Below are 11,544 nucleotides of genomic sequence, written 5' to 3'. Positions count from 1 at the left end.
AAGAAACCGCTCTGGAGAAAACTGAGGCGCCTGGGCAGGAATTAGAAACGAGGCGGGGAGCCGGGGCTGGGAGCGAGGTAGCCCGTGGGGCAGTGCGAGGACCACCAGAGAGCTGCGACGGGAGTCAGGTCCGGCCCCGGTCCCCCGAGGGAGGGAGCTGCGGCCGGGTGCCCGGTGGCCCGACCAGGCAGGGTTAATGTGCTGGAGGAGCTGGTGTGCTGCGTGCGGGTCCCCCTCCCCGCGCCCTCGCCCATCCCCTGCCCGCTCGGCTGTGTTTAAGACGCATGTGGCTTCCGATTTTCCCTTTGAAGTCTGTGTGGTTATAATTTTGCTTTATTTTAGGCCCGGGAGCTATAATAATACTAATAATAAACTTCATTTTATGGAGCATCTTTCATTCCAGCGCATCACAAAAACGCTTTAGAGATCTTAATAGTAGTTACAAAATTAAATAACACATTAGAGTTGCAGGCAGCCCAGCAGCAGCAGCGGTGCCCGCTGGAACACCACCGAGCTGGAGGCAGCAGCGACAAGGTGGTGCCCTCCGGAGAGAAGTAGGCATCTTTCTGAAGGGGATCCCGGGTGCAGGATTTTTCTCCGCTTGGGCCGTCGTCGCACATACGTACCTGTACACACTCACACTCACCCAGACCTGTGAGACCAGCCCTGTAATTAACGTAACAGCTATCAGGAGAGCTGACTGGAATGAAGGAATGAGCCTGTTTTCTAACTGCTCGTTCAGTGCAGGTGAAGGGAATATAGGGGGGTTGGGACTGTCAGACTCCCTCCGTGAATAATTTGTTATAAAAATGTATCACTGTGCTGTCAAAGTTACTTCTTAAGTATTACTTACGGGTCTGTATTTATCCTGCAGTATATTTAGCTCTTAAAAAAAAAAGAAAGCTGTAGCTGGGACATTTGTTGCTCCCTCCTCCCTGCCTCCTCTCCTCCATCTAGATCTAGTAACACAAAATCATGCTGTCAGATTTACGGGTTATTAAAATAACACACTAAAAAATTCTCCTTTTCTTGCCTCTACAGTTCTAGCAGAGCTCTTAATGGTAAAACATGCATGATGATTATGATGTGACTGAGCTGTTAGCTAATGCTACTGTGGTAAATTCACAATATATAAATGTATCAAAGCAACACGTTCTACTCCTTATGTACAAGATGTTATACATCGATTATATCTCAGTTTTTTTAAACTTGTGAGGTGTGTAAGAAAGGATAGGATGGTTTGGAATTTGATGAAACTACATATGCTGTTTCTGAAAATGTTAGCAGTGTCAGTTTGTACAGTTATATGTGTGACATCCACTTCATGACCTGTTTTTTTTTATCCTAATTATATGTGCAGTGACTCCGTTTATGAGGCTTTGGGGCTTTTTGTACTTAGGGGCAAAGAGGTTTCACTGTTCTAGCAGAGAAGATGCTTTTTGCAACGTGCTTTTAGGTGAATCCCAATGTAAAAAATAGACTAAATGTCCGTGGGAAAGATACACAGTTGGCCATTGAACAACATGGGTTTGAGCTGCTCTGGTCCACTTATACGTAGACCTTTTTTTTTCTTTTTTTTTTTTTTTAAATAAATACAGTTCTGTAAATATTTTGTCTTATGATTATCTTAACATTTTCTTTTCTCTAGCCTCCTTCATTCTAAGAATACAGTATATAATGCATATAACCTACAAAACATGTGTTGATCAGCTATTTATGCTATTGGCAAGGCTTCCAGTCGACAGGCTATTAGTAGTTAAGTTTTGGGGGAGTAAAAAATTATGCATGGATTTTCAACTGTGCAGGATGGGAATAACTCCTTCATAACAGTAGACAAAGTCTTCAGCTGTGAGTTGCTGCAGAGATGGGAGGGACAGAAGTCCGCTGATCGAAGGAAGTAGAAAATGTTTGAAATAGGTAAATAATTGCAGAGAAAGCATGCCAACCAGTGGCATAGTAGGATTGTCTAGCATTGTGGAAGCCTCACTGAAGTCAGTGGTGAAGAACATACAGTGCGATCAGCCAGCTGCCTTGTTGACCTCTGGTAGTGCTCGGCTGCTTTGATACCAGTCAGTGGTGAAAACCAATAGAACGTTTCCTTCGTGATTGGAGTTTGCCAGTGAAATGCAACAAAATCACAAAGGAACAAAGGTGTTTAACTATTAGCCAAAATGTCCCTGTAATGCTGATTCATGGATTCTCAGCTGGATAAAAAGTAAAAGTTAATAAAGGAAACAGTTGATGGTATATGGTCAGTGGCATCGGGAACCCAACAGAATTGAAGGACGGGCTGGGAGTGATTGATACGGCAAAGTGGAAGGGCAGGAAATTGTGGGCACGAGGTCCGGAGTGTCAGTGGGGATGTGTGGCTAAAACAGGTGGGAGAGGTGATCTTTCTCCTAACAGTTTCCCTTGCCATCTCACCCTTCAGTTAAAAACTTTGTAGCTTGGAACAGGAGATAGTAGGAACGGTAGGAAATTTTTTCAAAATCATATCTAACCCCTGTTTATCACCTTAAATATATCAGACAGTAAGCCCCCCAGAACTTAAATGTGATGTTCCTTTGTTGACTCTTGAGCTCTTGCGTTGTGGTAAGATACACTTGAAGTTTGATAGAGAGTTTGTACACTCAATATACACTTTTATTTGAGCAGACAGATCTACTCGAATTTTTTTTTTTTAATCTGGACAGAATTCCACCTTCCAAATCAATGAAACATTTACAGGAAGTTCGAATAAGATCGCAGAGGTGACAGGACCAGCTTTATTCTAAGATCTGTACAGAAGTGACAGCCTAGCAGCAAAAGGTTATTGTGTTGATTCTCTCAGTGCATTAAATACAGCATATTTTGACTGTGATGTTTTTACTGCAGTTTTTTAAGTGAACAAAATATATTTTGAAAGTTGAATCCTAGAGCCGAAAGGTTCTGCAGATATAATTTGAAAACCACTGCCATGAACTAGTACAGAAAGTTTCAGGATTCAAATCCAAACTTCATCATTTACTAGCTGTTTGATTTGGGGCAAGTTACTTAGCCTCTCTTTACAGTTCTTCCTCTGTAAAATAGGGATATTAGTAGTACCTGCCTCATTGGATTATTATGATGATTGATTTAATCCATGTAAAACATTTAAAAAGTGCCTAACACACAATAAGTGCTCATTAAAGGTTAGATATTGTTGTATTGCTGTTCTCATTTATAATAACATGTTGATTTTTTGAAATTAAAGCTCAGAACTTGTTACTGTGAGAACTGACACATTTTCTTTATTGGGTGTTCTTGGTTATAAGGCAGTATCAAGAATAAAATGGCCAGGGGCACCTGGATGGTTCAGTCGGTTAAGTGTCCGACTTCGGCTCATGTCATGATCTCACAGTTGGTGGGTTCAAGCCCCGCATTGCGCTCTGTGCTGACAGCTCAGCGCCTGGAGCCTGCTTTGGGTTCCGTGTCTCCCTCTCTCTCTGCCTGTCTGTCTGCCTCTCTCTTTCTTTCTCAAAAATAAACATTAAAAAAAATTTTTTTTATAATAAATGTTAAAAAAAAATATGGCCAGGCTTATCACAAGTGAAATTCGTCTTCTCTCTTGGCATTTCTGCATTACTCCTGTACTGTTCTTCTTCATTTAGTCTTTCATCACCATATTCTAGTTTCTCTACTCCTCAGTTTCTGCTTGAAGTACCACAGAAGGAAATGAAATAATCCAAAAACAATAAATAACTGAATAGGATAATTTCCTAAAATCTTGACTAATAAACTGTACTCTCATAAGTTTATGGGCCATGCTTCATGCTGGCAGAATTGTTAGTTTGTTTTTATTGTATTGGTGCAAATATAGAGAAAGTACATTCCTTCTTTTCTCGTCTGTATGTGGTAACATGTCCTGAGCTTGTTCTGATATCCTGTAGGTTCTGCACAAACTTTTGAAGACCTAATGAAATAGGTATGAAGGAAGTACATGGGGGCGGGGGGGGGCACTTCAGTAAGGACCCTTAGTGTTTTCTGTTAATAAAAAATACTGAATGGCAGTTGAATATCATGGCAAAATTGCATAATTCTGCTGTGCCACGATCAAATTTCTTCTGGTCACTGGAACTCATAGCAGTATCTTTCATTTTATATAGTGCTTTATAGGTTTTGAAGCAACTTAACATCCATGACTTGGTTTGATTTCTTAGGCTTTTTATATTTAGCCAATGTAGAATAGCCATTTCTACATCTTTTCCCACATGTCAATGCTTTGCACATGAGATTTGAGTTTCAGTGTTGCATATTCCCTTCAAGAAAACCCTTCATTGAAGTATTACCTATATCTTACTTATGCATACCTTTTTTTACTTAACAAGATTAAAATTCTTTTTTTTTTAATGTTATTCTTGAGAGTTAGAGAGCATGAGAAGGAGAGGGGCAGAGAGAGAGAGGGAGACACAAAATCTGAAGCAGGCTCCAGGCTCTGAGCTGTCAGCACAGAGCCCAACACAGGGCTCGAACTCACAAAATGCAAGATCATGACCTGAGCCGAAGTTGGATGTTCAACCGACTGAGCCACCCAGGTGCCCCAACAAGATTAAAATTCTTAAGTGGCTGAAGTTCTTGCCAGATTACAGAAGAGGGAGATTTGGGTTTTAGTCTTAAAGTGATGTCCTTTGCTTTGTACACGTCCCTTGACTTCACTGTCACTGTTTTCTCATCTCTAAAGAGACAAACTTTTTGGGAGGGGTGGGGGGAGTTTTATTATTGAGTTAATTCTAACAAGGTCAACAATTAAGCAAAGCTGCTTCTGGTAAATAAAATGATCTCGGTGCTCCTGGGTGGCTCAGCTGGTTAAGCGTGTGATTCTTGATTTCGGCTCAGGTCATGATCTCACAGTTCATGGGTTGAAGCCCCACATAGGTCTCTGCACTGCCAGTGCTGAGCCTGCTTGGGATTCTCTCTCTCCTGTCTCTCTGCCCCTCCCCCCCTCATGTGTACACGCTCTCTCTCTCTCTCTCTCTCTCTCGCTCTCTCTCTCGCTCGCTCTCTCTCTCTCGCTCTCAAATAAACTAAAAAAGATGATCTAGAAAAAAATGATCTAGAGATTCCTTTTTTGAGGCATCATCCTTTACAGCAAAGATTATAGTGACCGTTTAGGGTTATACCATCCTAAATCATCCTAGATGAATTTTCTTAGTGTTCTTAATGAAGATTTCCAAATGTTTTCCAAAAGTCTCTTCCAGTACATAGAGGAATTCCTCCTTTATGTCTAATCAAAATTTCCTTTTATACAGTTGGTTATTACATTCACTTTGTAGCCTGTCAGAGTGTATTTATTCCTAAGATTTTCATTCTTTTTAAAATTGTTTAGAGTGTGTAAGGAGTCACAATAACCGACACACTCTTTCCTGCTTGTTATTCTGAACTGAGGGAAAGAAAGAATAATTAGGATCCATGATATTATTTTATTGCTGCTAAAGAGAATATTGGAGAACATGGTTTTATCTGTGGGCAAGCAACTTCCTCTTCTTACTGGATCTCACGATTGAACAAACTTAACCATCCAGTCCCAAACAGGACTGAGGCACCTGCCCTATAAGACTTCCAGCATGAAAGAACAGAGGAAATAAGGGCTCCTTATGGGCGACTTGCTCCCAAGGACAAAAAGTTGGACCACATATACCCAATTTTTTCATAACTGCCAGTCGAAGTCATTCCTCTGACCTGGGAAGGAATAAGTGAGGGGACACAGATAAGCTAAGAACATTATTCTAATGGCCTCCCCCCCCCCACACACACACCCCTATCGCTCATGGGGGGAGAAAACCACTTGACACCTAGGAGACGGCTGACATTTTGTGAGGAAGAGATTTCTTTTCGCTCAAGTATAAAAACTGGCAGGTGCTTGGGGAAGTGAAAGACTTTGAAAGAGTATCATTTCCCATTCTGCTACCCACTACCCTCTCCACAGGAAATCCTGGAAACCTCAGATAAGGGACTGTGGTGCTTGACATCTCTCATGTTAGAGTTCAAGATCACAAGTAGATCCTGGCCTACAGATTGGGGTCATTGGTTTAAAACATTAAAATTATAAGCTGCCCAAGCAGATATTTATTAAACACCATTTATTAAATAATAAAAAATTATTAAACAATAAGCCCTCTCCCCTGAATGGTAACAATTTAAGTGATTACAGAGGTACTTTCACATGAAGGAGCTTTGTAACATCAGTTTGAACGAAGCAGTCTGTCTAGAACTTCATTTTGGTAATCACTTTGGACCTGACATAGTGAAGGACAGAATTTGGTTCTACCTAAGAGGGCAAAAATCTTGAAATTATGTTCTCCTTTAATTTAAAAAGCACTAACAATTTCTTCGATGGTCTTTTGAGTCTTTTGCCAGTACACTGCTTTAAAAAATTTTTTTTTTATTTAATTTTTTTTTTTTTTGAAAATTTTAGAACATTTTCAGTACCCCAGAGAGAAACTCCCATCCCTTAGCCATCACCCCCCAACATCCTGTTCTTAGGCGAGGGGGCCAATCTACTTTCTGTCTCTAAGGATTTGCCTGTTCTGGACATTTCATGTAAGTGGAATCATACAACATGTGGTCTTTTATGACTGGCTTATTTCACTTAGTGTAATGTTTTCAAGGTTCACCCATATTATAGTAAACATTAGTACTTTAGTAATTAGTCTTTTTATTGCCAGATATATTTATCCATTATCTATTCATCAAATATTTGGGCCAGTAAATTTCTTTTACTTCAAACAATAATACTTCTTCAAAATGGCAAAGTGGTACAAACATTTTTTTGGCTTTTTATTTTATTTTTAAAGTTTATTTATTTTGAGAAAGAGAGAGTGCATGCATGTGAACAAGGGAAGAGCAGAGAGAGACAGAGATTGGGAGGAAGAGAATCACAAGCAGACTCTGCACTGTCAGCGCAGAGCCTGACACGGCTCGATTTCACAAACTGTGAGATCATGACCTGAGCTGAAATCAAGAGTGGAACACTTAAGCACCTGAGCCACCCAGGCATCCCTATTTGTTTTTTTAAAAAGTGACATTATTGGGGCACCTGGGTGGCACAGTCGGCTGAGCATCTGACTTGGTCTCAGGTCATGATGTCGCAGTTCATGAGTTCAAGCCCTGCATCAGGCTCATTGCTGTCAGCACAGAGCCTGCTTCAGATCTTCTGTCCTCTCCCTGCCCCTCCCCTGCTTGTGCTCGCTCTGTCTCAAAAATAAATGAACATTTTTAAGAAGCGACATTAAGGGCATCTTAGTGGCTCAGTCAGTTAAGCATCCCACTTCAGCTCAGGTCATGATCTCACAGTTCATGTGTTCAAGCCCCATATGGGGCTCTGTGCTAACAGCTCAGAGCCTGGACCCCTCTTCGGATTCTGTGTCTGTCTGTCTGTCTCTCTCTCTGCCCCTCCCCCACTTGTGTTCCATCTCTCAAAAATAATAACCATTAAAATTCTTTAAGTGACATTATCAGTATAAATAATACTTAGCAATAATAACTTTGAATAAAAATTCTAAGACCAGTCTTTTTTATAGTGTTCACAGGATGTACTTGAAGCTTGAAATCACTTATGTTGCTGTAAATTTTACAGTGTAGGCCAGTTTTGCAATAGAAGATTAAATTTCCTGAACAAAGCATTTATTTCATTTACAACCTTGGTTCCAGAAGTCCTCTCTTTTTACCATTACCAACAGGGATATAGGCCCTTTGGGATGAAGGATATAGGCCAGTAGGCCTAAAAGCTGTGGAGAAGGGAAGTTTGGGACCAAGAACATGGACAGAAGCCATAAGTAAATGGAGATCACTAAAAGGAAGGAAATTGTGATAAAGAAATTACAGAGTGATGATGCTGTTGCCTTTATTAGACTGACCAGACTTCTTAAATTCTGTCATTTGGCTGCTAGAGCCAAGGCTTTCAGAGCTGGCACAGTGTAGTCAGTATAGCAATCCTCCACTGTTCAGCAGAGTCTGACCTGGAGCAGGGGTTGTTTAACCCCTTTCTTGACAAATACTAGGTTTATACTGGAGTTGCAACACAATAAACTTAAAATGGTCCTGTGGGATTTAGAGTCAGCCATATCTACATTTGATTCTTGGATTCCCTTTTTATGAGTTTTATGATCTGGGGCATGTAATTTGATTTCTCAGCTATAAAATGGGGACCGTATATTTATTTCAAATGATGGTTGTGAGGAAATATAATATGGCATATAAGGAATCAGCACATGGTCTAGTACATAGCAAAATGCTTAAGTATTAATCATAATTATTATATAAAAAGTCATAACATTTGAATTTTTTAACATTTCCCTTTTTATTACCTATCTTATTTACTTAGAGCTTGCCTTGTTCTAAACAGAAACTTAAGGCAACATGGTGTGTCTGAATTTGAATATAACTGAAACCCAGCCGAACCCAATCTAGGAAGAGAGACTCTGAAGTCCGTGGTAGTGGTAATGTAAGCCACACATCTAAGTACAAAAAGCAAGGCCTGCATTGGGTTCATAGGTTTCTGGAACAGACTGAAGAAGAAAACAGATTTCTAAATGAAAGGCAGCCTAGCATAGTAGAAAGGGCACACAGATTTTGGGGTCAAACCAAAACTGACATAGTCAAATCCCAGTCCTGCTATTTACTAGCTATGTAATTTTAGACAAGTTGTAGTTGAGAGTTTTTTATTAATAAAAGTTATATCATTCAGATTTGATTAATGCTTTTTTTCATCCCTTCTAATTGCTATGCACATTCAGACTCCAACTTTATGTTCTCTTGTAGGTTAAAGGGTAACAACTGCAGTGTACTGTGAAAATCATTTAGTTCAGAAGTTGTTTTCTTAACTTTTTTTTTAATGTTTTATTTTTGAGAGAGAGAGAGAGACAGAGTGAGCGGCGGTTGGGCAGAGAGAGAGAGAGAGACACAGAATCTGAAGCAGGCTCTAGGCTCCAGACTGTCAGCACAGAGCCTGATGCGGGGCTCGAACCCACGAACCATGAGATCATGACCTGAGCCAAAGTCGGGCGCCACCCAGGTGCCCTCGGAAGTTATTTTTAAAGGAATATATCTAAGACCTAGTGGTCTGTAAACTTTACAGTTGAGTATAGAGTCAGTTAGCTTCACCTGAAAGGCTGGAAATATGTTTGAAATATATGAGATAGTTGTTTCTTTATAGAAACCTGACAAGTAGTATAACTGAGGATTTAGTTTTTGTTTATGGAATAAAATTTCTTCTAGTTGTTATTAGTTTCTGTAATGCAACTGTGAGTTTTTGTGTTTTTTCCATACTGCATTTTTTTTTTTTTTTTTGATTTGAGAGCATGCACAAGCTGGGGAGAGGGGCCGAGGGAGCAAGAGAATCTTATGCAGGCTCCACACTCAGTGCAGAACCTGATGCGGGGCTCCATCCTACGACCCTGGGGATATGACGCAAGCCGAAATCAGAGAGTGGGTCGCTCAACTGACTGAGCCACCCAGGCGCCCCCATACTTCATTTTAATGTGTATGTAAGCAGTGGACCATATTACATAATCTTACAGGGGAAATTTAGTCACATAATGAAATATTGCTGTTTATGAAATTGTTATTGTTGAATTGTAAATAAGAGCTTAATCATGCAACTTGAATGGATAATGATTTACATAGTGAATTTATTTTATACACCCTACATAACCCAGGAGATTAGGTTGTACAGTGACAGCGGTGACAATATATAGGTATAAATTTCATAGTTACAGCCTTACCTGTCTATGATGATTTATGCAAACATGACATTCATATCTTTTTGGTTGTCAGAATGTTTTATTTTCAAGCTCTGGAGCTACACAGTTTTTCCCGAGTTTTCTTTAGTTCTTTGGCCAACTAGCAGCTGGCTGCTAAAAAGTTGATTACATGCAACACCTGATCCAGTTGATAACAACTGATTGGATATCGTGGCTGCATTGTTTCATTCTTTGTTGGCTACAGACTGATGAAAAAGTAATATTTAGCAAAGCTATTGCATTTCAACAAGAGAGGTTAAATAAGAGCCATGAAGGAACCTAAGGATCTTTGAATATCAGGTGCCTAAAAATAAGTATCTGGATCAAAGTCACTCTTCAAAAACACACCTATGCAAACATTACTATGTATTCTCTCATTAGCTGTAAATTACAGGGAGGAGAATCCTTACCAGATATGGCACGAGCAAGTAAAATGTGATATTCCTTTGAGATTTATTGCTTTAGAGTTGACAAAATAGAGAAGCATATGGATTTGGGTGTTACGATCAATGATACATGTATTTATGAGTGTATACCAAAATCGTGTAATTTACTTATATGACGTTACAGTGTATGATTCCAGTTTTAAAGCAAAGAGACATTTGTTTGAACTGTATTTTTTTTCTTAATTGGGAGGAAAAGGCTGCACTTTTTTTGTGTGTCTCTTTATACTAGCTTTGCTATAAATAAAAGGTCACATTTGGCATTTTGACACTTGGCTGTTGTATATATTGAGCAAAAAGGCAGCTGTTGACTTTTAATATAGATCTGTTCAACTAGGGACTATATACTATCATTAGAGATTAAACAGGGGTAAAGATAAATGCAGTTGGTTGGGTCAAGTAAGAAAATGGGAGAGCAAAATTTCACTAGGTCTCCCCTTTAGTGGTGTATTCACATTAAGTTATTCCCCCAGGAACGTCATTGGGTCTACTTTCAGCTGTAATAAAATAGAAGGTTTTTTTCAAAAACAGACCATCTTCAGATTAGTTTTGCTGACCAGCCCACTAACTTAAAAAGCAAAGATTTCTAAGGCTATTTCATTTATGACTATTTTCATTTTAAAAGTACCATTCATTTTAATAAAATAAATCTTTAATTTACTCTAAGTAGTCCTTAGATCTTCCCATAAATATTTCTTATACCACTGGACTTTATTCCAGACAGTCTTGCAACAAATGCTTATTGAAGTATGTATGGTCTGTAAGGAACTGTACTAAATATTCTGAGAGATTGCATTTAAGTAAATGAAAAAATATTTTATTCTCAAGAAACCTGTGCTCTCTTTGGAGAAATAAATTTATATACATAAGAAATAAGTGTCAAATATATGATGTAGCTACTTTCTGTCCAGGTGGTCAAGGAGGAGATGGCATTTGAGCTTAATAGATGATACACTTAATGAATATTTAAATAATTATGAAAACTTGGGCAGTGCTTGTCCTTGAGGGTGAAAAAGCATGAGTAAAGGCAGGGAAATTTTTGTTCTAGTCCATTTCTATACATTGCTGCTAAATTCATCTTCCTAAAGGATAAATGTAAGAAGAATCATAAATACTTACATAGCATTTACTTTCTGACAGATACTTTTCTAGGCACTTTATATGTATTTACTAATTGAATCCTCACAACATCCTTATATAGATGCTGTTATTAGCCCCACAGAGATACAGAAAAGTCATATAACTTGCCCAGGGTCACAAAACTGATAGGTGGAAGAGCTGAGATTTGAACCCAAGAAGTCTAGCTGCAGAACCCTGGCTATTAACCACTTCATGTGCTCGTA

The 11,544-nt window shown here is 39.2% G+C and overlaps 1 protein-coding gene across 1 annotated transcript in view; it reads left to right on the top strand.

Moving 5' to 3' along the window:
- The window catches only part of MOSMO (modulator of smoothened), a 62,344-nt gene that overhangs the window by 548 nt on the left and 50,252 nt on the right, over positions 1-11,544 (top strand). The gene's annotated exons all lie outside the window — the stretch shown is intronic.

Source organism: Leopardus geoffroyi, chromosome E3 (assembly GCF_018350155.1).
Source record: "Leopardus geoffroyi isolate Oge1 chromosome E3, O.geoffroyi_Oge1_pat1.0, whole genome shotgun sequence".
In the NCBI taxonomy this organism is placed as follows: Eukaryota; Metazoa; Chordata; class Mammalia; order Carnivora; family Felidae; genus Leopardus; species Leopardus geoffroyi.
Note: the sequence above shows the minus strand (reverse complement) of the source record. Positions and strands in the feature narration are given on the sequence as shown.